Source organism: Canis lupus, chromosome 26 (assembly GCF_003254725.2).
Source record: "Canis lupus dingo isolate Sandy chromosome 26, ASM325472v2, whole genome shotgun sequence".
NCBI classification, from domain to species: Eukaryota; Metazoa; Chordata; class Mammalia; order Carnivora; family Canidae; genus Canis; species Canis lupus.
The window spans coordinates 31,789,099-31,816,088 of NC_064268.1; positions in this window are offsets into that span (position 1 = coordinate 31,789,099).

Here is a 26,990-nt window from a genome sequence, read left to right on the forward strand (position 1 = left end):
GAAGTTCTATTTCAACATATAGTATAACACCCAGTGCTCATCCTGTCAAGTGCCCCCTCACTGCCTGTCACCCAGTCAAGTAAAAGTTTTTAAAAGAAATAATAAGGACTACTGAAAAGGATGGTGTAACCCTATATTGTTAACGTTGAAAGATGACAAAGCATGAACTACTGGTTTTATCTTGTAAAAGATGCTGTATTTGTAAACATTGGAAGGTATTTATACACAGACAAAAACAAAAACAAAAAATTTGGAAGGTTTTCTATGGGTGAATTCACAACTGTTACAATCATCTGTGGTTCAAGATGACTGTAAATTTTAAAAGTATGTTCTTGTTATGGCCTATATTTTAAAAACTAACATTATTAAAGCATATTAATAAGCACTTTTTTGTTTTGGAAAAAAGAGTAAAATTAGTTCCAACACAAGAAAATCCATACAAGATGTGAAGGTGCAGGGCAAGCCTGGTCCCGCAGACGTCGCCCGATCCCATCTCCCTGTTGTCCCCTCTTGTTCCCTCCATGTGAGCAGGGCGGAGGGGGTGAGGAGCCACACGAAGGTGGGACGTGGGCTGTGCCATGGCCTGAGTGGTTGCCTCCAAGCCCAGCTCATTCGCCTGATTAATAAGAGCCACACTGGAGCACTCGACACATGGTTGCTCAGGAGGCCTTAGCTGCTCTCTTCACCTTCCCTGATGTCTGGATCCTGAGGGTGCTTGACTCTTGCTCTCACGGCTTCCCTCAGCCTCACCAGAGCTCTGCAGGTGCTGGGAACTGCAACTGCAGGCCTGGCTAGCGCTTCCTTCTCTTTGCCCATTTGCCCTAAAACAAAGACGTGGGATGAGCACTGGGTGATGTGATATGCTCATGTTTTACATATGTTGTACATATGATATGCAACATGTTGACAAATTGAACTCCAATAATAAATAAATAAATAAACATAAATAAATACATAAATAAATAAATGAATAAATAAAGCAAAAAAAAAAAAAAAAAACCCAAAGACGTGGGGATGGTGGAGAGCGCAGGTGTTCTCTAACCCACAGCTCATGTCCTGGTCGAGAGTGACCTTCCCTGGTCTTCTACAGCCTTTCTGATCTAACTCAGAGGTGACAGGAGGAGGACTGGAGGGGTAAGTTCCTAGAACACCATTTTATTAGAGTCTGTGAATGTTTTCTGAGAACTGTCTTAAAAATTATGATGACACATTCAAGTGCAGATGCAATCAGGGGAACGTTGTGCCAGCAGGTGCACCTCACAGAGCCACAGACGTGTCCATATTTATTAGAACACAACTGTGTTGTGTCTATCGAGTTCTCTTCCATGCGTGTTGTGTTTGTTATTTCTTAGAATATCAATATTCAGAAGGGACAAGTGAACATACATGAGGTTTTTTCAAAAACTGTGCAGAAGTGTTTATTAGTCTTTCCTGATGACCTCGACATGTATACAATAGCTTGAGGCCTGTGCCTTCTGCGTTCATACGGAGCTCTGTCAAACCAGTGGGAAATCCCAGAAGCCTTATGCTCCTCATAGAGATTAGGATTGTAGGCACAGACATGTACATACCACCCCCTACAAGGTGCCCTACACATACACATGCACGTACACACCTCCCACACCTGCACACATGTGCACACAACAGGCCCCATGCACCCCACACATACATGTGCATATGCAAGCAGCTCCCCACATCTGCACACGTACATGCATACACATGCACACTCATACCTAGGCACATGCATGCCTGCATGAACCCCATACAAACGCATAAACCTCCTCACACCTGAACACAAATGTGCACACACACAGACACTCAAACTATATACATGCAGACACATGTACCCCACACATACATGCATACCTCCCCACACCTACACACACATGTGCACACATGCATGTGCAATACACCTATGCACACACAGGCCCCATGCACCTCACACATACATGTGCATATGCAAGCAGCTCCCCACATCTGCACACGTACATGCATACACATGCACACTCATACCTATGTGCATGCCTGCCTGCATGAACCCCATACAAATGCACAAACCTCCCCACACCTGAACACAAATGTGCACACACACAGACACTCAAACTATGCACATGCAGACACATGTACCACCACACACATGCATACCTCCTTATACCTGCACACACACATGCACACATGCATGTGTAACACACCTGTGTACACACGGGCACATGCAAACACATGCGTGCACACATGTACACACAGACACCCTTTTCTATTGAATTTCTAACCCAGAATCTCCACTCTGAAAGTATGCATGGAATTAAACTAATTTGGGGGAACTTAGGTCATCAATGTTGAGCAATGAATAATAAAGAAAAAGCCTTAGAGATTTCAAGTGCTTCATTTATTTTCAGCCTTATATCTTTAGAACACCTTGAAGAAGTAGTGATCATTCTTTTCTGGTCTCTGTACATAGAGCTCAAGTACCTAGAAAGGGCTAACAGGAGGGTCTTCAAGGACATTAAGTGTTCTGAACATTAAATGCAGATGCAAAGGCTAAGAGAACTTGGGTTAGGAACAGAGAAACATTGAATGTTTGGCAAATAGAGTGTATATTGAACATGGGACAAAGGGAAGCACCATTCCTCCCCGTGACCTCATCCATAACATCTGTCATAAATATAAAAATAAACATAAGAAGAAAGAGAAAACAATGGCCAAAAGGGCTGAGCAAGAACTGAGTTTTTGGTGTTTATGGTTATTTTAGGTTGTGATATGTCGATCAGGAAAATCCACATAAGTAAAGAAGTTGTCGCCGTGGACTGAATGTTTGTACCCCCAACGTCCACATGTGAATCCTAACCCCCAGTGTGATGGGGTGGATCCCCCATGATGGGGTCAGTGCCTTGTGACAGAGACCCCAGGGCGTCCCCTCACCCCTAACACCGCGTGACCTGCTGCAGCCTTGATGTCAGACACCCGGCCTGCAGAGCTGTGAGCTTGAATTGGCCGAGAGGCTGGATCACCTGGTGTTCTTAGGGAGTGGTCTTCACTACTTCTCCAAAAAACAGAATTTCATTTTGGGTGAGGGGAGGAGGAATGAATCTCACTGAAAAAAAAAAAATTAAAAAAAAATATGTATAGCAAAACAAAAAAAATGAGAAGAAAACAAGCCAACGACACAAATTCCCGGGCACGTTTGCAGCTAGAAGTTGCCTGTGCCACAGCTCATATAAAAGAAACACAAGCAGAAACCTAAAAATCAACAAGATGAGATGCATATTTGATTTGAAACTCTCCACATCTCTGGAAATTAAGAGTCTTGCTGGAGTAGCTCGTAGCCACAGGATAAAAGATGATTTCAACTTCTGTGACTGGAAGAGATGAAGGGCTCCTTTACTCTGGGGCCAGAGGTCTCTTAGGGGGAGGAAGAGAGCATTATGGTTTCCTGAGGTGCACGGGATGAGAAGTGGAAGCAGGTATGTGTGTCACTGCCCTGGCAAGTGTCACACGGGGGGTCACCAGGCTGGGGAGCGACACTGCTGGGGACCCGGGGGGCCCAGCGGGGAGGCCGTGGCTGTCCTGCACGCAGGGGCCTGCAGCAGGGGGGCTCGTGCTCACATTCTCACCTTTTGCCATCAGTGTGACCCCGGGACAGGTTCCCGAACTCCTGTGCCTGAATTACTTTGTCTCTAAAATAAGCTAAATAAGTAATGTCACAGATGGTCACGCGTGAGGCCTTGATGACCACGTATCAAGCAGGCATCACGTATGTTCTTGATTTATAGATCTATCCCAGCACTGGCTTGTTCTCAGTGGTGTCTGCGGATTGTGAGTTTGAAAGAATCTGAGGACTTTGAAGGAGGGTTTTTCCCTTTCCCACGGGGCCCCAAGGAGGTGGCACGGAGATACCGAGGAAGAGCTGATCTGAGCTCTCCCGGTGCAGCTGTGAAGGTTTGAGGTTTGAAGGTTTGAGGGGGTCTTCCCACCTCTGTCCCCCCCGGACAGCCCACTATAGATCTAATCATCACAAAGAGTGTTTTTCCTCCATAAAATGTTGGAAGCCACTTGAGCCTGGGAGACCAGAAAGCGGGCTCTCAAGTTTGCAGGGAGAGAATGTCAGAAGACCCAGCGGTGACACCATAAAGCAGGGCCGCACGTGCTCTACCGTGGACGGAGAGGGCAGAGGGCAGGGGAAGACCCAGCCCAGGGGGACGGTGGAGACCAGGGACAGCGCTGGGGACACCGCTCTGCTGCAGCAGGAACGCATCCCCGGGGGTCGCCCTGCGGGGCCGGAGCCTGCTGCTGCTGCTGCTGGGTTAGGCCAACGTTGCTTTGATTTTATTTTTTAACTTTGTGTCAAAATGAGCTTTCATGTTCTGCTTGTCAAAATAGGTGATTCGAGTGCTGTGTTTTCATGTTGTCTGAGGAAGATTGAAAACCTTAGCATGATTGATATATGGTTTTCATTGAAATCTTATGAATGTATTAAATGTGTTGCTCTTAAGAGGCTGTGATGCTTCCTATTTTGAGTTAAAAGCAAAAACAAACAAACCTGTTCTTTCATTCTATGAAATGTTGCTAAGTACAGAAAAAAAGTCTATTATGTATAAATTATATCACAGTAAAATTGATTTTTTTTTTAAAAAGGTGGGAGATACCGTGAATCTTCTTTATAATTAATTCACTTTTAATCGCCTGTGAAGTGCTTCTATGACCACTGGGTAAATATAGAAACCAAATCTCTTCCATAATATTGAGAAAGACTACTGTCCTAATTTTCAATCAAATGTATTAAAAACAGGTATTATATAAATCTATGTGTATATATATATATATATATGAATGTGTGTATATGTTACCATATATGTGTGTTTGCACACACATTTGTCACATATAACAAGTACATATAATATTTATTGTAGTGTATGTGTGCATGTTTGCTAAATTCTAAGAAGTTTACAAGTAAAAGCAGTAAGGATAGGTCTATACATGACACACCTGAAATTAAACTCATGATCAAAATTATTTATGTAAAGTAGCGATGGACTTACTATCCATGAGGACAGTATGTTTTTGTTAATAATATATTAGTGGAATCAGCCATGTTCATCTACGTCTTTCCAGTGGCATAATTAGGTGATGGGAACAGATATCCTGTCAGTCACAAAGCCTAAAATATTTAATATCTAGCGCTTTACAGCAGAAATTTTGAAAACCCCTCATTTAGAATGTTCAAATTCGCAATATTAAATGATACTGATATTTGAGTTGTTGATGGTCTGATATATAACTAATTTTAATCATTGGTGTTAATTTTTACTCCCTTATTCATTTAAATTCTTAACTAAGAAACCTCCTTTCTTGCCTGTACGTTTTTGCAAGTAACATTTTACATCTTACATATTCTGATACACACTGTACACGCTGACACGGCGTCCCCCAGGAGGAGTGCAGCCCTTGTTAGGCTGTGAGGTGTGAGTGTCTCTCAGAAGTCATAGAGGAAACTCAAACGACACCACCTATTTGCCATTGGTGATGATTTTGCTACATCCTTACATAGTGAGGTTTTACTCTTTGTCCTTGTTCCCCTTGATAAAGTCTTCATTTCCATAGTAAATCTAAGAAGAAAGATAACAGTGAGTTAAAATAATCTTTTCAGCAGATAGGTTTTAACGCCCTACCCTAGGATCCTGGGCTCTTTTATCTTCCAAGACAACATGCTAAGCCAAATGCAAAGTTGTTACTAATATTTAATTTTTCACTGTCCTAATGCCTTGGGTAAGTGTCTGTCCAGGCATCTTACTGGCTTTGAAGGTATCCCAGAAAGGTCACTCAGAAATAACACTTTTAAGACAATTGATTTATTTTCCCTTTAAATCTCAATGGTACTAATTTTCTTCCTTTATGTCTTTTATCCTTATAATTTGCATAAAAGAAATGGAGATATATCTGAATCTCTCATTTGAGAGCCAGACTGCTTTTAAAAGTCTATTATATTGAGCCTTGAAAAAGTAATATGTGACATTACAACCTGTATAATGTTTTGATGTTTATTATAGTAAGTCACTTTACCAAGTTCTTAGGTTAGTATTGGTGTGAGTCTCTTACTTATTAACACACTTTTCTTCAGTTGAAAAGCAAATAATAATGCCCAGCCTCCTAAATGGGATAGTATTAAATATGAAAATAGAGTAAAATGTTACATCATTACAGTAATAAATCAGTTTCTTTATTTCAAAATTACCAGCAGCAGGGGATTTTTTTTTTTTTTTTACTATTCTATTTTGTTTGTGTCTGTCTTTACTATTCTGACAATTATCAGAGTTTTGAATGGGAGGCAAGTTGATTGGCTTTCAGATTCCTCTCATCATTAAATATAAAAAGCAGTTACAAAAAGAAGATATGTATTTGTTGGAGCGCCTGGGTGGTTCAGTCAGTGAAACATCTGACTTCAGCTCAGGTCATGCTCTCAGGGTCCTGGGATCGTGTCCCCACATTGGGCTCCCTGCTTGGGGGCGGGGGTTGCTTCTCCATCTCCTCCCTGCTTGTACTGTCTCTCGGTATCTCTCTCTCACAAATAAATAATAAAATCTTTAAAAAAAGAAGGTACCTAAGTGTTAGAATAAAAATGTGCAGATCATTTTGACTCTAATGTTTATGGCACTTAATATAAAACTGAGAAAGTTCAATGTCAAAAGGAGCCTGTTTCTCTAAACAGATCAAAGCACACAATATATACATATTTTTTGTAGCACGTTGTAGAGGTCCTTAGAATATTATTGACTATACCTTCTTGCAGGAACTTTCAGTATGAAGTGTTTGTCATGTACCTTGAAGCATATATTAAATAAAATACAGCTTTGATCTCTGCCAAGTGGTATTTAAACATTTAAGTTAGACTTTTGTAAAATTTCAGTTCTCCAGATGCATTTTTCCAAGAGAATGGGATTTTTCAATTTAAAATATTTCAGAATTACATTGTTAATCCTTTTATAAACATAACTAAAAAATGTACCATGCAGCGGGATTCCAAAGTAGAGAGGCTTTGCTTTAGGAACTATAGAGAAATTCACAGAAAATGAAGCTAAAAGGATAATGTCTGGTATTTATAGTTATCAGTGTATATACATTGGTGTTTCCTTTTAGAACTCATGAGACTGGAAGGATGATGGTAACCTAATGAACTACTTAGTTTATCCTTGGGTATGGAATCTTCTTTGTTGGTCTCCTGTGACATGTAGTGATTGCCTTTCTAACACTTCTCCACATCTGACCAGGTTGGTGTCTTTGATGAAGAACAGGACAATTTTGCTGTGAAAATAATGTTCACTCATATGTCAGAATTGTGCAGATATTTAGAGAAAAAGAAATGCGACCAGAAGGCTACTGCTTACAGTGAATTTTAAGGGATATAAAATATTCATGGAAGAGTATGGGTCCTTACATTTTATACTCTGTGAGAGAATATCTAAAGACCTATAAAAAGGAGTATCTTTTGGGTCTTGGAGATTTTCTCAAGAATGAATGTGTAGAGTACTATGTTTTTTGAAATAATCCATTTTGACAAATATCTCCCAATTCTACATTCATGTTCAAGATCCAAACCCTGATTACAGTCTGTTTTCTGGATGGAGATTTTAATAGAAGGCAAAGACACACGCTCAGCAAACATGAGAATCCACTGCACTTGAAATCAGTAACTTTTATTTTTTAATTTAATTTTATTCTTTTGAAATCAATAACTTTTAATGGAAGTAATACTTTGTGTATTTCTGTATTGTTAAACTACTTTTCACAATAAGGGCACTTATGAAAACAAAAGTGATTTGAATTGATGAGTGTGTCATCTATTTCTTCTTACTGGACAAGTAGACTATTACATTTTTCTGATAACCATACTGTCTGGTTTGGTACCACTTTTATTGCCAAAGGGAAACATTAAAAATTTAAGTAATATATATTGCTGATGAACAAAACTTAGTGCATGTGTCCATAGGGGAGTTTAAACTATACACTTTCCTTATTTTAAAAAAATTGTTTTATTTATTCATTTATTTGAGAGAGAGAGAGAGAGCACAAACAGAGGGGAGGAGCAGAGGAAGACAGAGAAGCAGACCCCCCACTGAGCAGGGAGCCCGATGTGGGACTTGATCCCAGGGCCCCGAGATCATGACCTGACCTGAAAGCAAAGGCTTCACCAGCTGAGCCACCCAGGTGCCCCTATATTTTCCTCATTAAGTAAAAGTTCACAGTTGTAGAAACAGGTCATTGAGTTGTCTGTACTGGTATTAAGTGTATCATCAGAAGTCTGCAGAGTTGTTCTCTCTGTTAATGTCCTTTTGTGACAAGAGGGTGGGTATGTTGCAGAGACCCCTCGGATGAGTCACACGATTCACGTTAAATGTAGAAATACTTCAAAGATAGCACAGACTACTCCCTGGGTGACGTTTGTGACTCAGTAAATTGAGGATGTGTTTCTGAAGAGGTTCCGGAGTATAAGGCCGTCCCCCAGTTGTCCTCTGCCCTTGCAAGGTCAGGCGATCCCAAGGAAAGAGAAGGACTCTTGAGCCGCAGCATACATAGACGTCAGGATGAGTAGAAACTATATTCTATCAGATTTTAAACTATTTTCACTGTCTAGACGTTTACTGGCCTTTAGGTTCTATGTATGCTCGTGTGGATACATTGAATAGTTAAACGAAGTTTTCCAGCCTTTCCCATCAGTATTGTTTTCCTTCTGTTTATAATTTCAGATTATTTTAATTTTCATATACAAGTATATTTAAATGAATTAAATTTATGCTAGATATATAATATATGGGTGATATGCATCTGTATTAGGTACATATAGAGATAGATAAGTACATCTATATATTATATAACAATATAGACACACATTGTACTATATAAGATATATGTATGTTTTTATATGTATTTTTATGTATAACATATGTGTGTATTTTATATGTATGTATGTAAGCATGTGTGTATATAAAATAGACATTATTTTCTAGAGAAGTGTTAGATTCATAGCAAACTTGGGGTGAAACTACAGAGTTCACACCTCCCCCTGCCCCCTGTGCGCACGGCCTCTTGGAATAGTTAGAGCAGTGCTTCCTCAGGAATATTTCCCCAGCCAACATTCACTTGCCACTCTGACGTATGTGATGTCACTGCTGTTCACCCAAAGCTTCTTTATAAAGTCACAAGATATAGTATTTTTTAAGTGACTTACTACTGATTCCTGTGGTAAGGTTTCCTACAACTGTGAGGGATTTTACTGGCTTTCTGTTCTGAAAATCTACTGGAGATGCTGTCTATAGAATAATATCTCCCAGTATATATCTTATGTATTTTGTCGTTTAATAATATCTTAATTTTTCAATCTTTCAAAATCACAGCAAAGTATTTTACATATATTGACGATGGCAATATATTGCAATGTCATCATAGCATCAGTATGATTTAATTTTGAGATTCCCAGAGTCCTGACAAGGGGAAAGGAAAATTGATTTATATTAATATAAGAAATGCTTTAAAAAATAAGTGTGTGCTATTGTGTAGGGTGAGAATCCAGTTGGGTCAGCTGGGTGATTATGTCCCGGGGTCTGTCTTTCATGAGCTTGTCACGGGGATGTGGGCTACAGATGGAGGTGTTTGAAGGTTTAACTGGGACTGGAAGGCCTTCTTCCAAGGTGGCTCATCCAGGATGCCTGGCTAATTTGGGCATCCTTGGGACATGGCAGCTGATCTTCCCTAGAGCAGGTGACCCAAGAAAGAGATTCTTACGGGCTGGTGTCAGAAGGCAGACTGTGTCATTTCTGGACTGTCCTGCTAACACAGGCCAGGTCTATCAGTGCGGGAAAGGCTACCCGGAGTGAACAACAGGAAGTATGGATCCTTGAGGGATGTCTTAGAGGCCACCTCCCACTGTCATTCAGGTCGGATGTTCACATCCATGCAGTCTGGTCACCCAACCTTACTTCGTCTGGTTCTGTCAGGCACCAGTTATGTGTTTTCTGGGTAAATCACTTCTCAGAGTTTTAATCTCTCACTCCTGAAATAGAGATGGTAAGAGTATCTTCCTGAAGCAGCTATTTGGAGATCTCAAGATCAAGAAAACTATTAAGTAAAATTGTTATCCAGCAAACTTGATGAACTTTGTAAAAAACCAAATGGGAGAATTTAAGCCAATATCTTCCTCTTCATCCTCCCCAGCACCTTAAATGTAAGGAGGGAACTATAATAAATGAAGCATATACGGGGTGATGCAGTAAGTCTATTCGGAGTCATGCGTAAGTAACTGGGAATCTCAAAGACCTGGAAACAAATAAAGAGTAATAAAAAAATGAAGGGGACCTTAGGGCTCAGTTGGTTGGGCACCCGACTCTTGGTTTCTGCTCTAGTCATGATCTCAGGGTCATGAGATGGAGCCTGGAGATCCAGGCTCCACCTGGAGATGGTCATGGTCATGGTCATGAGATGGTCATGAGATCGGGCTCTGTGCTCAGTGCAGAGTCTGCTTGGGATTCTCACACTTTTTCTCTCTCTCTCTGATAAATAAATAAATCTTAAAAAAAAGAAACAATGAAATGCATTTTATGATTTACCAATATTGGAGATGCTAGGATTCAGCCACTCTGTGTATTTGGCCTGCTTTATGTAGCTATTATTTTTCTCAGTGTAAGTTCTCTCTCCAAGGATTGCTGGGAGGCATTTCTAAGAGTAGCGTAGTATCGAAGTCCTCTACTTTTCCTTTCCACAGTTCAGAGAGATTATTTGGGCTTCTACTTGGTTTGTCATGGCTTAAGAAGGACGACTTCACTCAAATTGAGCCCTTTAAATCACAATATCGTAGTATTTTAAAGTAGAGGAAGAAATATAGATGATATTAGTTTTCTCATTTTATAGCTTAGGAAGAACTTTGAGATATGAATACATTTGTCCAGGTCCATAAAGGATCTCCAAGGATCATTAGTCTCCCCAAAATTTGAGTATAACATTCGTATGATGCTTATCCCTTGCAAATATGAATTTCTTTGAATTCCAGTATAGTTAACATACAATATTATATTAGTTTTAGGTATATAATATAGTGATTGAGCAATTCTGTACATTACTCAGTGCTCATCACAAGTGCTCTCCTTCATCCCCATCACCTGTTTTCCCCACCCCCACACCCACCTCCCCTCTGGTGAACATCAGAATGTCGTCTGTAGTTAAGAGCCTGTTTCTTGGCTTGTCTCTCCTCTTTTCACCCTTTTGCTGTTTGCTTTGTTCCACATATGAGTGAAGTCATATGGCATTTGCTTTTCTCTAACGTATTTTGCTTAGTGTTATACTCTTTGCTCCATCCATGTTATTGCAAATGGCAGGATTTCATTTTTATGGCTGAGTAATATTCCATTTTACATACATAATACATCTTTTTATCTGTTCATCTACAGATGGACACTTGGGCTGCTTTCATACTTTGGTTTATTATAAATAATTCTCAAATAAACATAGGGGGGCATATTTTATTTGGTTTCACATTATTTGGGTAAATACCCAGTAGTGGAATTAATGAATCAGATGGTAATTCTATTTTTAATTTTTTGAGGAACCTCCATATTGTTTTCCAGAGTGTCTGCATTAGCTTGCATTCACACCAGCAGAGCACAGGGGTTACTTTTTCTTCACATCCTTGCCAACACTTCTTGTTTCTTGATTTCAGCCATTCTGACAGGTGTGAGGTGATGTTTCACTGTTGTTTGATTTGTAATTCCCTGATAATGAGTGATGTTGAGCATTATTTCATGTCTGCTGACCATCTGGATGTCTTTGGAAAAATGCCTGTTCATGTCTTCTGCCCATTTCTTAACTGGACTATGTGGTTTTGGGGTGCTGAGTTTGATAAATTCTTCATATATTTTGGATACTAACCCTTTATCAGCTATGTCATTCACAAACATTTTCTCTCATCCCATGGGTTGTCTTTTTGTTTTACTATTTCCTTTGCTGTGCATAAGCTTTTTATTTTGATGTAGTCCCAATAATTTATGTTTGCTTTTGTTTCCCTTGCCTCAGGAGACCTATCTAGAAAAAATTTGCTGTGGTCAATGTTTTCCTGTGCTTTATTGTAGGATTTTTATGATTCCAGGTCTTACATTTAGGTCCTTAATCCATTTTGAGTTTATTTTTGTGTGTGGTGTGCGAAAGTGGTCCATTTTCATTATTTTGCATGTTGTCCACTTTTTCCAACATCATTTGTTGAAGAGACAGTCTTTTTCCCATTGGATTTTCTTTCCTGCTTTATCAAAGATTAATTGACCATGTAATTATGAGTTTATACCTAAACTCTATTCTGTGTTATTGATCTATGTGTCTCTTTCTGTGCCAGTATTATACTGTTTTTACTACTATAGCTTTGTAATATATATTGATATTTGGGGTTGTGATACTTCCATTTTTTTTCAAGATTGCTTTGGCAATTTGATGTCTTGTGGTTCCACAGCAATTTTAAGATGATTTCTTCTAGTTTTGTGAAAAATGCTGGTGGTATTTTGATAGGAGTGTATTAAATCTGTAGATTCCTGTGGTTAGTATGGATATTTTAACAATATTTTTTCTTCAATGTCTAAGAATGAAATATATTTCCATTTATATCTTCTTCAATATCTTTCATCAGTGTTTTATTGTTTTTAGAGTATAAGTCTTTCACCTCCTTGGTTATGTTTATTCAGAAATATATTCTTATTTTTGGTGCAATTGTGAATGGGATCGTTTTCTTTATTTCTGCTGCTTTGTTATTGATGCATAGAAATACAAGAGGTTTCTCTACATTGATTTTGTATTCTACAAATTTACTGAATTCATTTATAAGTTCTGGCAGGTTTTTTTTTTTTTTGTAGACTCTTTAGGGATTTCTATATAAGGTGTCATGTTATTTGTGAATAGTGAAAGTTTTACTTCTTCCTTACTGATTTGGATGCCTTTTATTTATTTTTGTTGTCTGATTGCTGTGACTAGGACTTGCAGTACTATGTTGAAGAAAAGTAGCGAGAGTAGACATTCCTGTCTTATTCTTGATCTCAGGGGGAAAGCTCACAGTTTTTCACCATTGAATATGATTGTCAACTGTGGATTTTTCATTTATGGCCTTTCTTTTGTTGTGGTATGTTCTCTCTAAACCTACATTGTTGAGGATTTTTATCATGAATGGATGTTGTACTTTTGTCTCATGAGAGACGCACAGAGAGAGGCAGAGACATAGGCAGAGGGAGAGGCAGGTTCCTTTCAGGAAGCCCGGTGCAAGACTCAATCAGGACCCTGGGATCATGACCTGAGCCAAAGGGAGACACTCAACCACTGAGCCACCCAGGCATTCCTCTTTTCGTTCTTATTCTCTTTATCAGCTTGATTACTTTCCATTACTCTGTCCTCCAGGGCACTGATATATGGTTCTTCTTTCCTTAGTCCACTATTTATTACATTTAGTGTATTTTTAATTTTGTTTATCGAGATCTTTATCTCTGATTTTGTTAAATGTTTCCTGTCTCTTTGTTGAGGGTTTCATGGCATTCCCTACTCTGTTCTCTAGTCCAGTGAGTACTTTTGTGTGCTTACTTTAGATTCTCTATCATGCATATCCCTTATCTCCATTTTTCTTGGATTTGTGCTATAGTTTGGTCCTATTCTTTCATTCAGGATATATTCCTCTGTCTCCTCATTTTGTCTAATTCTCTGTGTCTGTTTCTATTTATTAGGAAAGTCACTTATGTCTTCTACTCTTGAAAGTAATAGCCATATGAAGAAGAGGCTCCATAGTGCCCTGCAGGGCAGTGTACCTTGTTCACCAGAACCTGGTGCTCTAAGGGTGCCTCCTATGTGTGTTGTGTGCATCTTGCTGTCATGGCTGAGCTACATTTGTCTTTAGTCCAGTTGTCTGCAGTGTTTCTTCCTGCCTGATTCGGGCAGTGTTTGTTCCCTGGGTTGTTTGTAGACTAACTGGGGCTGTCTTGAGATGAGTCAGACCAGGTAATTGCCAGAGATGCAGTAGGATGGGGTGCTTTCCCTGTGTTGTCCCCTGACATTTTATTGGTGAGCAGGCCCTACGATCAGACCAGATGGTTGACCCCATTCTTATGCTATATGGTTACCTTCATTTTTTTCTTGGGGCAGGAGTTACTTTGAAGTTGTATCCTGTTGGGGCTGCTTGCACAGTGCCAAGCTTGTGGAGCCACTTTGGATGGACTCCTGCTGAGGGCTTGTTGGAGTTATTGGGTCTGCAGGACAGTGCTGAGTTGGGCGCAGAGTATTAGTAAGTTGTTAGCTGGGCAGCTGTGGGAGGGGACCTGTTGGAGGGGCTGGGTCTGTTGGCCAATGTGGGGGTGGGGCATGCTATTAGCAAGTTAGGTATGGAGTTTTGGCAATGCACTGGTTTCCACGGGTGTATGTGTGTCTGGAATGGGGGCTGGGAGAGGAAAATTATACCTGACAGTTCCTTTGCTCAAAAATCCCTGCCCCTCCAGCACATGTTCTGAGACTAGCAAATAAATCTCCCTCCCATACACCTGAGGCATTTTTTTTAAACTGCTGCTTCTGTGCTATATCTTAGTGGGGCTGTTTGTTATGCTGGCTCTTTAAGGGTGTGGACTCAGTTTCCTCTCACCCTCCGGACTCTTGCAGAGCTGAACATCTGATTTTCAAAGTTCCAAGAATTAAGCTCCACTGATCATAAGAACTCACACAGGTAAGCCCCACTGGTTTTTGAAGCTAAATATCATGGGAATTAGTCTTCCTAGTGTGGGTCCCCTGTGCCTGAGGTGCCTAGGATGGGGTCTGCTCCATTCCATCACTGTGTTTTGGTATCTCTCCTTCCCCAGATAGTCTTGGAGGTCATTTTGATTTCCAGCTGCATCTCTGCCCTTCCTAACCTTGTGGCAGTGGCCTTTTTTTCAACATTTAGCTCTCAGGTTTTGAGTTGTTTTCTGGGTTATTTACACCAATTTGGGTGTTATCTACTTGTATATGTGGGTCACTATGAGCTCAGGATCATCCTTCTCCACCAGCTTCCCTGGAAGTCCTATAAATATAAGTTTTTAATGTGTATTATTCTAAAATGTAAAATCAGGAACCCATAAAATGTTCATGAACATTGTTAATTAATGAGAGAATCCTTAAAATGTCCGCAATATTCAAAGAGAATGTGAAAAACCAACTGTTTATAGGCAATGGTAGGATATGATTGCTGGTTACATATTAAACTGGTTAATATTCAAAAAGACCATAAACCATACCATTACAGTCATATGTTCCACTGCACAAAAATGATTTGCATCTCTACTAAATAAAATCTAGAAATTAACTTGGTCCCTAGAGAATTATAGTATAGACCAGACAAATCAAAGTCATATCAGCACCTCACTGAGAGCACCCAGGAATTTATTTTCTTTCATTATATTTTGGATAGTTTTTGGAATAGCCTTTTTAAGAAAGTACATTTTCAAAAGATAGACATTTCTAATTTTGCTGTAAAGGTTTGTAAGAATTATATGAAAGAAACTATAAGTGAAAGCAGTTTGTAAGCTAAAAATACAGATTCATTGCTTCCTTCATAAATGTAAATACTCTGTGAAATAAAATTTTCTTTTGTTAGTTTTCATTATGTAAATTCTGTTTCCCTGTAATGAATTTATCACATAAATTCCTGTCAGTGAAGCTTTTAGAGCAAGCTCCTATGTTCTGCAGAGATGTACCCATCACCTGAAGCCTTTGTCAAATGGCTTTTTCCTTTCCTGTAAAACTCCAGCGTATCTTCTGTTCCTCTAGGTCTCTGGTTCATGACTGCATTTTGCACAGTGTCAGTTTTGTGATCTGTCTTTTTCAGACAGGGAACTGTCACATTTATATATTTGTATTGCTTTCATTCCAGTAAACTGTTGACTGTCATATAGTGGCATGTGTGTCATTGAGTACAATATTTTAAGTTATAACTGTAACTTAACATTATAACATTGAGGAATCCTCTCACTTTTTTACCAACCGCCTTGGTGTTATATACCAGGAATGGCCATTTCTCATGGAAATACTCTTCATGAGCCCCTGCACTTGACCTTGTACTTGCCTGTTGCTGGATTGAAAGGTCAGGGCCTGAAGGCAGTGTTCACTCTTGATCAAAGAAAGAAAGAATAGAATAAGATACAAGTAATAGTCTAACTCCTTTTTGGTAGAACTTTTCTAAGTTCATTTTAGAGAGGCCCTGTCAGCTCTCTGCACATGTCAAATCCACACCTGATGCTTCCTGACAGATAAAGAATAATAGTTACAAAATTATTAAGAAAGTTTGGGTTTCAATTCTAATCTCTACATGTCCCCTTTGCCAACTTTCCTCCAATTTTGTATCCTTATTCACTGTGGGACTTCAGGATATCTAATATAACTACCAGAAAATGCAAGCCTAAAAGAATCAGGTAGGTAATTAACCACGTGCATGAGTTGTACAAATGATGGGCTTTGAGGGAAATTTGAGTGCACGTTCATGTACATGTCTTTCAAGGCATGCATATTTTCTTCAGAATGTTCTGGTTGTGGTCATGCTGCTCTGTGAGCTATATGTTGCCAGAAATTCCAATTATTCACGAAAAATTAGAAGTCTAAATTTGAAGTCAAATATCTTCAGTTTTAAATTGGTCTCATTGGAGTGCCTGTGTGTCTCAGTGGGTGAAGTGTCTGTCTTCTGCTCAGGTCATGATCTCAGAGACCTGGAATGTGCTCCCTGCTCAGCGGGGAGTCTACTTCTACCTCTTCTCCCCCCTTCTCGTACTCTCTCTGTCAAATGGATAAAATCATCAATCAATCAGTAAAATTGGCCTGCTTTTCATAAAATGCAAATAATGGCAAACAAAACATGTTTACCAAAATATAGACATGCCTATATTCATCTTAATTTTTTTAAAGATTTTATTTATTTATTTGAGAGAGAGTGAAGAGGGGCAAAGTGAACAGAGGGAGAAGCAGGCTCCCTGCTGAGGAAGGAGCCCGGCCTGAGACTTGATCCCAGGACTCTGAGATCATGACCTGAGCTGAAAGCAGTTGCTTACCCTACTGAGTCACCCAGGCATGCTAAATCTTAAACTTTTATTCATGGCACTCACATGGCCAAATTTAGAAAAAATATTCCTGCTTCAAAGAGCTGCAAAATTCATTTAATATTCAGGTACCAGGAGCAGGATTTAAAGATGAACAAAAATTATTTTATAATGAAAGCACAATATTTTAATGATTAAAATAAATTTATCTATAGAAAATAACTGAGCAAATTTTGCAACAATTTATAATTACACTTATGAAGTAAAATTAAATTTTTTTCCAAACATATTTTTTTTATTCATCTTTCACACATTTATTTAAAAATCCCATTCCGGGATCCCTGGGTGGCACAGCGGTTTGGCGCCTGCCTTTGGCCCAGGGCACGATCCTGGAGACCTGGGATCGAATCCCACATCGGGCTCCCGGTGCATGGAGCCTGCTTCTCCCTCTGCCTGTGTCTCTGCCTCTCTCTCTCTCTCTCTCTCTCACTCTGTGACTATCATAAATAAATTAAAAAAATTTTTTTTTAAAAATAAATAAATAAAAATCCTATTCCATGGAGAGGTGGATGGATGAAGGTATTTGGTGACCATATCTATAAATATAATGTGTCCAACTGCTTTGGCTGAAATGTTCTGTCAATTTAGGCGAAGCTCACATGGCCTGGAATCTGCATTAGCACAGCAGGGTCACTCTGAATTCACGAAGGTCACAGTGACCACTGCAAGTGAGGTGATCATAGGAAGGCTAATGAGAGCAAGGCCCCCTGGATGCTCCTCCTCAAGCTGTGCTTACATCCTCGTGGGTGGTCTGTGGTGTTGGCCTGGCCCAGACCATGGTCACATCTCCCATCACAGTGGCTGGTCCAAGAGCCACGACATCATATAATATTTTAGTACAAGTAATTTTTCCTGATGAGAATCCTGGGCCAAGTCAATTAACCTTTCAATCAGCCACCTCATTTATTTTGTTTTTTTTTTTTAAGTGTCCAAATGCTGGAATTTTTGCTTCTATTTCTGAAACATAATTTTGAAACGTATGTCATGGGAAGTAGATGATGTTTTGGTAGAATTTTGTCACCTCTGGGAAAGTGAGAAATAATATAGTCACAGGCGGGAGGCATAGAAGTACCGAGCTACCAGAGTAAGGAAAAATCAGCTTCCCAGCACGTTTCGTGCCTCAGACCCTCAGACGAGGTCAGAGTTTGCTTGTGTAATAATCAGGCACCTCAGTGATTTAATGGAGAAGGAGATGGAAGAGGCCCAACTGATGAATAACCATTTTACAAACAAGTCTAACGGATGTCCTTAGTCTCTGTTGAAGAATGGCAAAGTGGTTTATGATTTACTATATTATTTAATATAAATAAATACTCATTACAGGAAAATGGTAAATATGGGAAGATACAGAGAAGCATCACTGTACTGCTCGATTACGAATGCCGTGTTCAAGCAGATATAGTAGATTGTGCCGGATTTTGTGGTCCATCCATCTCTGATGTTTTTTTTTTTAATTTTTATTTATTTATGATAGTCACACACACACACACACACACACACACAGAGACAGAGAGAGAGAGAGGCAGAGACACAGGCAGAGGGAGAAGCAGGCTCCATGCACCGGGAGCCCAACGTGGGATTCAATCCCGGGTCTCCAGGATTGCGCCCTGGGCCAAAGGCAGGCGCCAAACCGCTGCGCCACCCAGGGATCCCTATCTCTGATGGTTTTATCCACTGCTGGCGTGCTCACACTTCACCCGGTTTATGTTTCACCAGCTTTGTCACAGAGACATCATGGCATAGAATTTTTGAAGTTCCATTGAGCAGTGTATCCCGACCACAACAACTTCCACAACCTGTAATAAATTACCAAAAAGCTAGTAACTGAAAACAATATACGTATGTTATTTCATAGTGAGGGAAGCCAAAGAGTTTGGGACCTGGCATTTCTTGCAAAGACTGTAGAGAATCCATGTCCTTGCATCTCTGACTCCTAGAGGCTTCCTCCTTCCACCTGTGACCCCTCTCTCGACCTTCCAAGTCTGCAGCCTGGCATTGTTTTGGCTCTGACCTGCCTTCTTCCCCTCTGGACCCTTGTGATTCCCTGAGACCCACTGAGGTAGGATAATCCAGGATAGTCACCTATTTTTTTAAAACTCTTAATGTCACCTACAGAGTTCCTGCTACCATGTAAGGTGCCATAGCCACAGGCTTGGTGATTAAATGTTGTCGTCTCTGGGGCTGTTATTCGGTGCATGACATGACCCTGTATGTGACATTGGCTGTCTTGTTTCCTCGGTATCATAAATAACACTACGTTTCACAGCTGTACGCATGGACTTTTCTTTTTTTTCTGATAACTTTATGAAATGATTTGCTTTGCTTTCAGAGTGAATTTTTAGAAGTATATCTATTATAGAAAATTATGACCAATGTGTCCAAATGACTTGAGAAAAAGATTTATGTATTTACTTGAGAGAGGGAGAGACAGCATGAGCTGAAGGGGCAGAGGGAGAGAGAGAGAATCGCAAGCCGACTCTGAGCTGAGCATGGAGCCCGATTTGGGGTTTGATCCCAATCCCTGAAATCATGATCTGAGCTGAATTCAAGAGTTAGACACTCAACCGACTGCACCCCAGGCCCCCCTCCAAATCACTTTTTCAAAAACAAAAGGGATTTCCATTCCTCCCTGCCAGGCGGGAGAATTTCAGAAATGACAGGCCTGGTGCAAATGATGGAAGGACGAGGTCAGCCGCTAGGTGGGCAAAGAGACTGTTGGGTTGGTGGGTTGATTACTCCCTACAACTGTGCCTTTTCCTCCTTTCACAGCTCAGTTTGTGGCCATTGTGATGTGCATGGCACAAAGTGTGAGTCATGGCACATCCCATGCTCGCTTGCTCCTCGAAGCCGCTCCCGGGGCCTCCTCTACTGCTCGCCCTGCGGGTCTGTCTGCCTGTCAGTACAAAATTGGTACTCGTTGGAAGACTTTTTCTAATTTACAGATAGTTCACCTCATGATACTAAGTAATCCTAAATACTAAAATCCATAGATCTGCTCACTTGTACGTGATGTTCCAGATGAACTAACATTTCAATTTAGAATGAGAAAAATTCAAAGGGGATATTAGAAATGACATATTTTTTTCATCCTTCCTTTTACCCCATGCTGATAAAATCCTTTCCATTAATTAATGAAATATTTTTTAAACTTTTTTTTTTTTTTTTTACTTTGAAATAGTTGCACATTCACGGAAAATTGCAACAATAGGGCAGAGATGTTCTGTGTATCCTTCATTTTTATTTTCCCAGCAGTAGCAGCGTATGTACCTGTAGTAGACCATGGGACACAGGAATCATCCCAGTGTTGTGAGCACGATGGCAGCAGAAACTGGGCTGTGTGCTGGTTTTTGAGGTTTTCAGTAGCACATCTTGTGGAGCCTGTGGCGGTAACAGTGCTCCTGAAGTTCTGCTTATCTTCTCTTAGGTTCCCATAGCTCACAAACTGTATTTGGCATGCCAAATTCACGATTGTTATATTTTTTTCCGGGACTTCCCCATAAGCAATTTGCAGGAAGCCAATATTAACTTTAAGGAACCTCATAGGTATTAAAGGTTGTTCCCAGGAAATAGGAAACCTTCAATATAGTAATCATCGTATTTATTTATTTACTTATTTATTTATATCATTTTTTAAAAGCTTTTGAATCTTTTTTAAAAGATTTTATTTATTTATTCATGAGACACACGCACGCACACAGAGGTAGAGACACAGGCAGAGGGAGAAGCAGGCTCCCCGCAAGGAGCCTGATGTAGGACTCGATCCCAGGACCCTGGGATCATGACTGAGCCAAAGGCAGATGCTCAACCACTGAGCCCCCCAGGTGCCCCAACTTTTAAATCTTTTTAAAGTATCTGGGTTGGAATAATGCCTCATGAATCCCTGTATTTAACATCTATGACTGCATTCATTCAGCATATGAACACTAAATTCTAGGGGTTTTGCATAGGGTCCGCCTGACTTGACAGTTCTTAAATTACTTGGCACCACTGCTGTCCTTCCAGGAGAAAACAATCCTGCTAAATAAAACTATATCATACTTCATTTATCTAATTAAGACCAGGGATTCTTAGTCCAAAGATAAGCAATAAAATCATGATCTGAAGAATGTAGCCTCCTGATCAGTGAGATGGTATTATTTGATCTGCGCCCTAATGGATAATCACAGGAAAATCTTAATTTATTTGTGACTGTCAGACCACGTGGAGGCTCTCTGACCTCACAGGGCATCTTGACTTAAATATGAGTGTCTAACAAATACTTCTGCATCTTTCTACTTTTCTAAATATACAAAGTTCTTTCTTGAAAAAATATAAAGCAGAGGTGAACTAATTGCTAGATTTTCAGATATTTTACATAAAAGCTGTGAGAAGATAAATGATGTACCAGAGGAACAATGCTACGGTGTGAGCAAAACCTGTCCAGCCTTGTAATTCTCTCTGTGATAAAAGATCCATCTCTTTGTATCTTCCTCGATTTCTTTCAGAAGTGTTCTGTAGTTTTTAGGGTATAGATCCTTTACCTCTTTGGTTAGGTTTATTCCTAGGTATCTTAGGCTTTTGGGTGCAATTGTAAATGGGATTGACTCCTTAATTTCTCTTTCTTCAGTCTCATTGTTAGTGTCTAGAAATGCCACTGATTTCTGGGCATTGATTGTGTATCCTGCCACGCTGCCAAATTGCTGTATGAGTTCTAGCAATCTTGGGGTGGAGACTTTTGGGTTTTCTACGTAGAGTATCATGTCATCGGTGAAGAGGGAGACTTTGACTTCTTCTTTGTCAGTTTGAATGCCTTTTCTGTCTTTTTGTTGTCTGATTGCTGAGGCTAGGACTTCTAGGACTATGTTGAATAGCAGTGGTGAGAGTGGACATCCCTGTCTTGTTCCTGGTCTGAGGGGAAAGGCTCCCAGTGCTTCCCCATTGAGAATGATATGTGCTGTGGGCTTTTCATAGATGGCTTTTAAGATGTCGAGGAATGTTCCCTCTATCCCTACACTCTGAAGAGTTTTGATCAGGAATGGATGCTGTATTTTGTCAAATGCTTTCTCTGCATCTAATCATGTGGTTCTTGGTTTTTCTCTTGCTGATATGATGAATCACACTGATTGTTTTACGAGTGTTGAACCAGCCTTGCATCCCGGGGATAAATCCCTCTTGGTCATGGTGAATAATCTTCTTAATGTATTGTTGGATCCTATTGGCTAGTATCTTGTTGAGAATTTTTGCATCCATGTTCATCAGGGATGTTGGTCTATAATTCTCCTTTTTGGTGGGGTTTTTGTCTGGTTTTGGAATTAAGGTGATGCTGGCCTCATAGAACGAATTTGGAAGTACTCCATCTCTTTCTATCTTTCCGAACAGCTTTAGTAGAATAGGTATGGTTTCTTCATTAAACGTTTGATAGAATTCCCCAGGGAAGCCATCTGGCCCTGGACTTTTGTGTCTTGGGAGGTTTTTGATGACTGCTTCAATGTCCTCCCTGGTTATTGGCCTGTTCAGGGTTTCTATTTCTTCCAGTTCCAGTTTTGATAGTTTGTGGCTTTCCAGAAATGCGTCCATTTCTTCTAGATTGCCTAATTTATTGGTGTATAGCTGTTCAGAAGGGGAGACAGAACATGAAAGGCTCCTAACTCTGGGAAATGAACTAGGGGTGGTGGAAGGGGAGGTGGGCGGGGGGGGGTGGGGGTGACTGGGTGACGGGCACTGAGGGGGGCACTTGACTGGATGAGCACTGGGGGTTATTCTATATGTTGAGAAATTGAACACCAATAAAAAATAAATTTATATATATATATATATAAAAAGAAACCAAAAACCTAACTCAGTTTCAGGGGTCGCAAACTTTGGCACTTGAGCCAAATCCACCCCATTACCTCATTACCTGTTGTGTATGTTTTCTGAGCTAAGAATAGTTTTAAATTTTTAAATCATTGACCTCATTGATAATAATCAAAAGAAGAATAACATTTTATGATACGGAATGATATAAAATTCAAATTCCAATGTCTATAAATAAAGTTTTATTAGAACACAGCCACACTCATTCATTTTCACATCATCCATGGCCGTTTTGTGCTACAATAACAAAACTGAGTAATTGGAAAAGAAGCCTTATGACCTGCAAAGGCTAAAATACTTGTTATCTGGCCCTTAATAGAAACAGTTTGCTGACCCTTGGTCTATATGATAGTGTTACACAAAGAAAAAATTAAGAACTGCTCTTAATAAACAACCTCATTGGATTAAAAGAAAAAAAAAGATCCACATTGGCTTCTCATCACAACACTTTCTCTTACATTTACTCTCCCCTGTATTTGTAACTGTACCTGAGCAGTTTTAAAAAAGCAATGATGTGAATCTTTTGGGACTTCTTGAAGATATAGATATATACATTTTTTTTACTTAAAAATGTATTTTGAATATTTCGTGTACAATAGGCACTGTGGTTTAGCACCAGAACGATCACTCACCATGCACTTCTGGTTCTCACTGCTCATGCCTCTCTACTCCTCAGCTTAAGCAGGCAACTTGAGGTTCGGACATCCATCACGTTTCTTTGCAGCCCTCCTGCCTTGGTTCTTTGACGTGCACCTCAAGTCCCAACAGATGCATGTGTGCGTGAGTGCACACACACACACACACACACACCTGTGCACATGCACGCACCCTGTTTCTCTCTATAAAAGTGCTGGAAATGAACCCCTGTTAATCACAGGATGTAAGAGGTAATGTGCCCAGATCGTTTAATCAAGTTTCAGATTCAATGTGATTTCTGTGACAAATGACAGGTATTTATAGTTGATTATTGGTTATGCTTAATGCTTCTCTGGAGGATAGAGCCTTGATAACAAGAAAATAGGGTTCGTCTAGAAATAGTATTGACTTTAGAGAGATGCTGGGCCAGAGATCACTTTTATATAAATGAGCAGATGGCTTTTTAAACTCTAATAATGAACAATTGCCTCTGAGATAGCAGACACGTACACGCACACAGTTCTTATAGCATAGCTTAGAAATTAGCACAGGTTCATGCTGGAGAGTAGGAAGTCGGTTTATTAGTTTCTGTGTGTGTTTTAATGCTTGACCACCGGTGTTTTAGGCTCCTCCTGGGGAGTTCAGTACTCTACTAAAAATCTAAAAAAAAAAAAATTTAGAAAAATATCATGAAACAGAGTTTGTCTTCAAGGTATATATTTAGTTTATTTTGAGATTTAAAAAAAAAGCCACATGAAATGAATAGTGAAAAATATAGTTTATATGAAATAATAAAGAGCTTTTGTTATGAACAACAGTCCCCAGCATTGCTCCCATCCCTGCTCGCACCCTTTGAGCTGGTACCTACTGTCCAGGAGCAGGGTAAGTAAAAGAGACCTTTGAGTTGGTACAACCCTAGCTTGTACCAGCTGCAGGTGGTCCCCCCAACTGGACCTGCATAAATGTGTGAACTCAGCATGGGGTGTCTTCCATGTTGGGGCATGGTTTACGTGAGCTGCTTCAGGTGCTGGTCCCTGGTCCACACTGTGCAGCCCACCCTTACCCACGGGCACAGACTGGCATCAGGGCGAGGGCATGCCCCGTTCTAGGACTCACTGACCCGTGTACCTTGTAGGACTCCTGCTGGTGCCGGTTGCTCCTCCCCATGTCTCTTCCAGGTTACGTGAGTGCACACAGCTTTGCCACCCTTCTCAGCTTCTCTTGTGTGCCTGGGCTGTGCTTTGCACATGGTTGATATTTAATAAATATTTGATAGAATGTAGGAAATAAGCCTACTTCATTCCCAAGTGAGTGCTCTTCAAAACTGTGTCATAATTATTCTCTAATTTTCAAGTTTCCTGGGAGCTGATACATCACATCATCTACTCGTCTGATTGTACTAATGAAAAGTTTAATAACTTGTCAAGGGAAAGCATGATTAGTTAAGTGAAAACTTCACAACTTATTCCCAAGGAGGCTTTCTATTCCTTTTGAGGCTGAATCTTGATTTTCTCAGTGATCATCCCTATAGACCTCTCAAGCCGGACTGATGTTGTTTTCCTCTAGTTCCATCCATTGTAAAGGCTCAGTGTCTGCCAGGTTTTCCTGGCCTCACGACATGCTGCACATACTTAGCTCTGATCATCTGGAAATCTTGGGTCATTTTCCCATGAGATGATGCCACACTTCTCTGTGTTACAGGCTGCAGCAGTTACGTGCTCTGAAATAACACTCAAGAGTGATTAGGTCAAGATCTGCTCCCTGCTGACATTTTGTTTTATTCGGATCATCTGTTCCGCACACAGTGAAGTGAACGTGTTGACGGTTGCCTTCATTGTAGGCGTTGGGATATTAACCATGGATGGTGAACCCTGACCCCACCAGCTTCATGTGGCAGATACCAAGTGGGAAATTCGGTTGGTCTCTGCAGTTCTAAAGATGTTCACTTTAACAGTAATAGAACAATATAAAAATTGTAAAAAAATAAATAAACCATAACAAATTGGGGTTTATTGAGAATAGAATGATTAAAACCCATTTGGCAGAGTTTTAAATATGTGTGTATAGTATATATGAGGTAAACATACTGGTAACGTTATACAATATTTACTTTATAAATCTATTTTTATTTTGTGTGTATTTAATTACTGAAATATTCTTATTCCAGTAATTTCACAACTAGGATTCCACACTAAAAAAAGCCTTTGAAGTATTATCAGATCTATACAAGTGATGTTTACTGTCACTTAATAAGAGTGAATTTGTAGAAAGAGCCTGAATTTCTTAAAAATAAGATAATATAACAGTTAAGGAAAATATATTGGTCATGAGGTCAAATGAAATAATCTTTTTTTTAATTAAATTTTTTTTTTCAAATGAAATAATCTAATGTAAGTGTTCAGCTTACAAATGAGTAAAAGGGCTAAGATACTTGGAGAACATTCATTATATATTAATTCTTATCAATACTACCATATAATAGCTATCAATATAGTTTTTTAAGAGGAGTTATCAAAAGACAAAAAAATATGACAAAAAATTTAAAATGGTTTTTGATAAATGACGTAAATTTGAAGATAGAGGCATGGTAATTGGCTGGGAGGAAATATATTGAGGTCTTATTAGTGGACATGTCTGCAAGCTCACGTGCTTTTTGTTCTTTTATATATATTTCACCGTGTTCTTCAATATTCCTGAAGAAAAACAGGCATTGTTTTTATAATTAAGGAAAAACAATGCTATGATTAGAACTTAAGAATACCATGGTGGCTACAATTCAGTATAATTTATTGTGTCATATACTGTGGTAACTTTTATGTGGATTTTATTACTTATTTCTTATTCTACAACGTAGCATAAATGCATTACAACACAATATAGTTTTATCTCCTGACACCATTGGGAAAACAAATGATGAAATAACTTGATAATATAATATAATATAATATTATACTATATTATATTTACAGCAGAATTTAAACTCAGGTGGATTGCCAGGTTTAGTAAACAAAAACACATTTTGTTGATAAAAACATAAATGGTAAAAATAGAAAATAGTACAATCATTCTGGGAAAATGTGTGGCAGTTTCTTATATTTTAGTTAAACATATACTTAGCACCTACTCCAGCCATTTCCCCACTGTGTTTACTTATGAAAGATAAATGTGTATGTCCCAGCAAAGACTTGTACATACGTCGATGTTTCTCACAGCCTTATTTTCTCTGGTCAAAACCTGGAAACAACTCAGATGCCCATCAAAAGGTAAATTGATAAACTGTGGTACATTCATACAACAAAATACTTTTCTGCAATAATGAGGAATGAATGGACTGTTGCTATAACAAGGTAGATCAATCTCAAAATAGTTTTACTGTGAAGAAGATAACAACCTCCCCCAAAT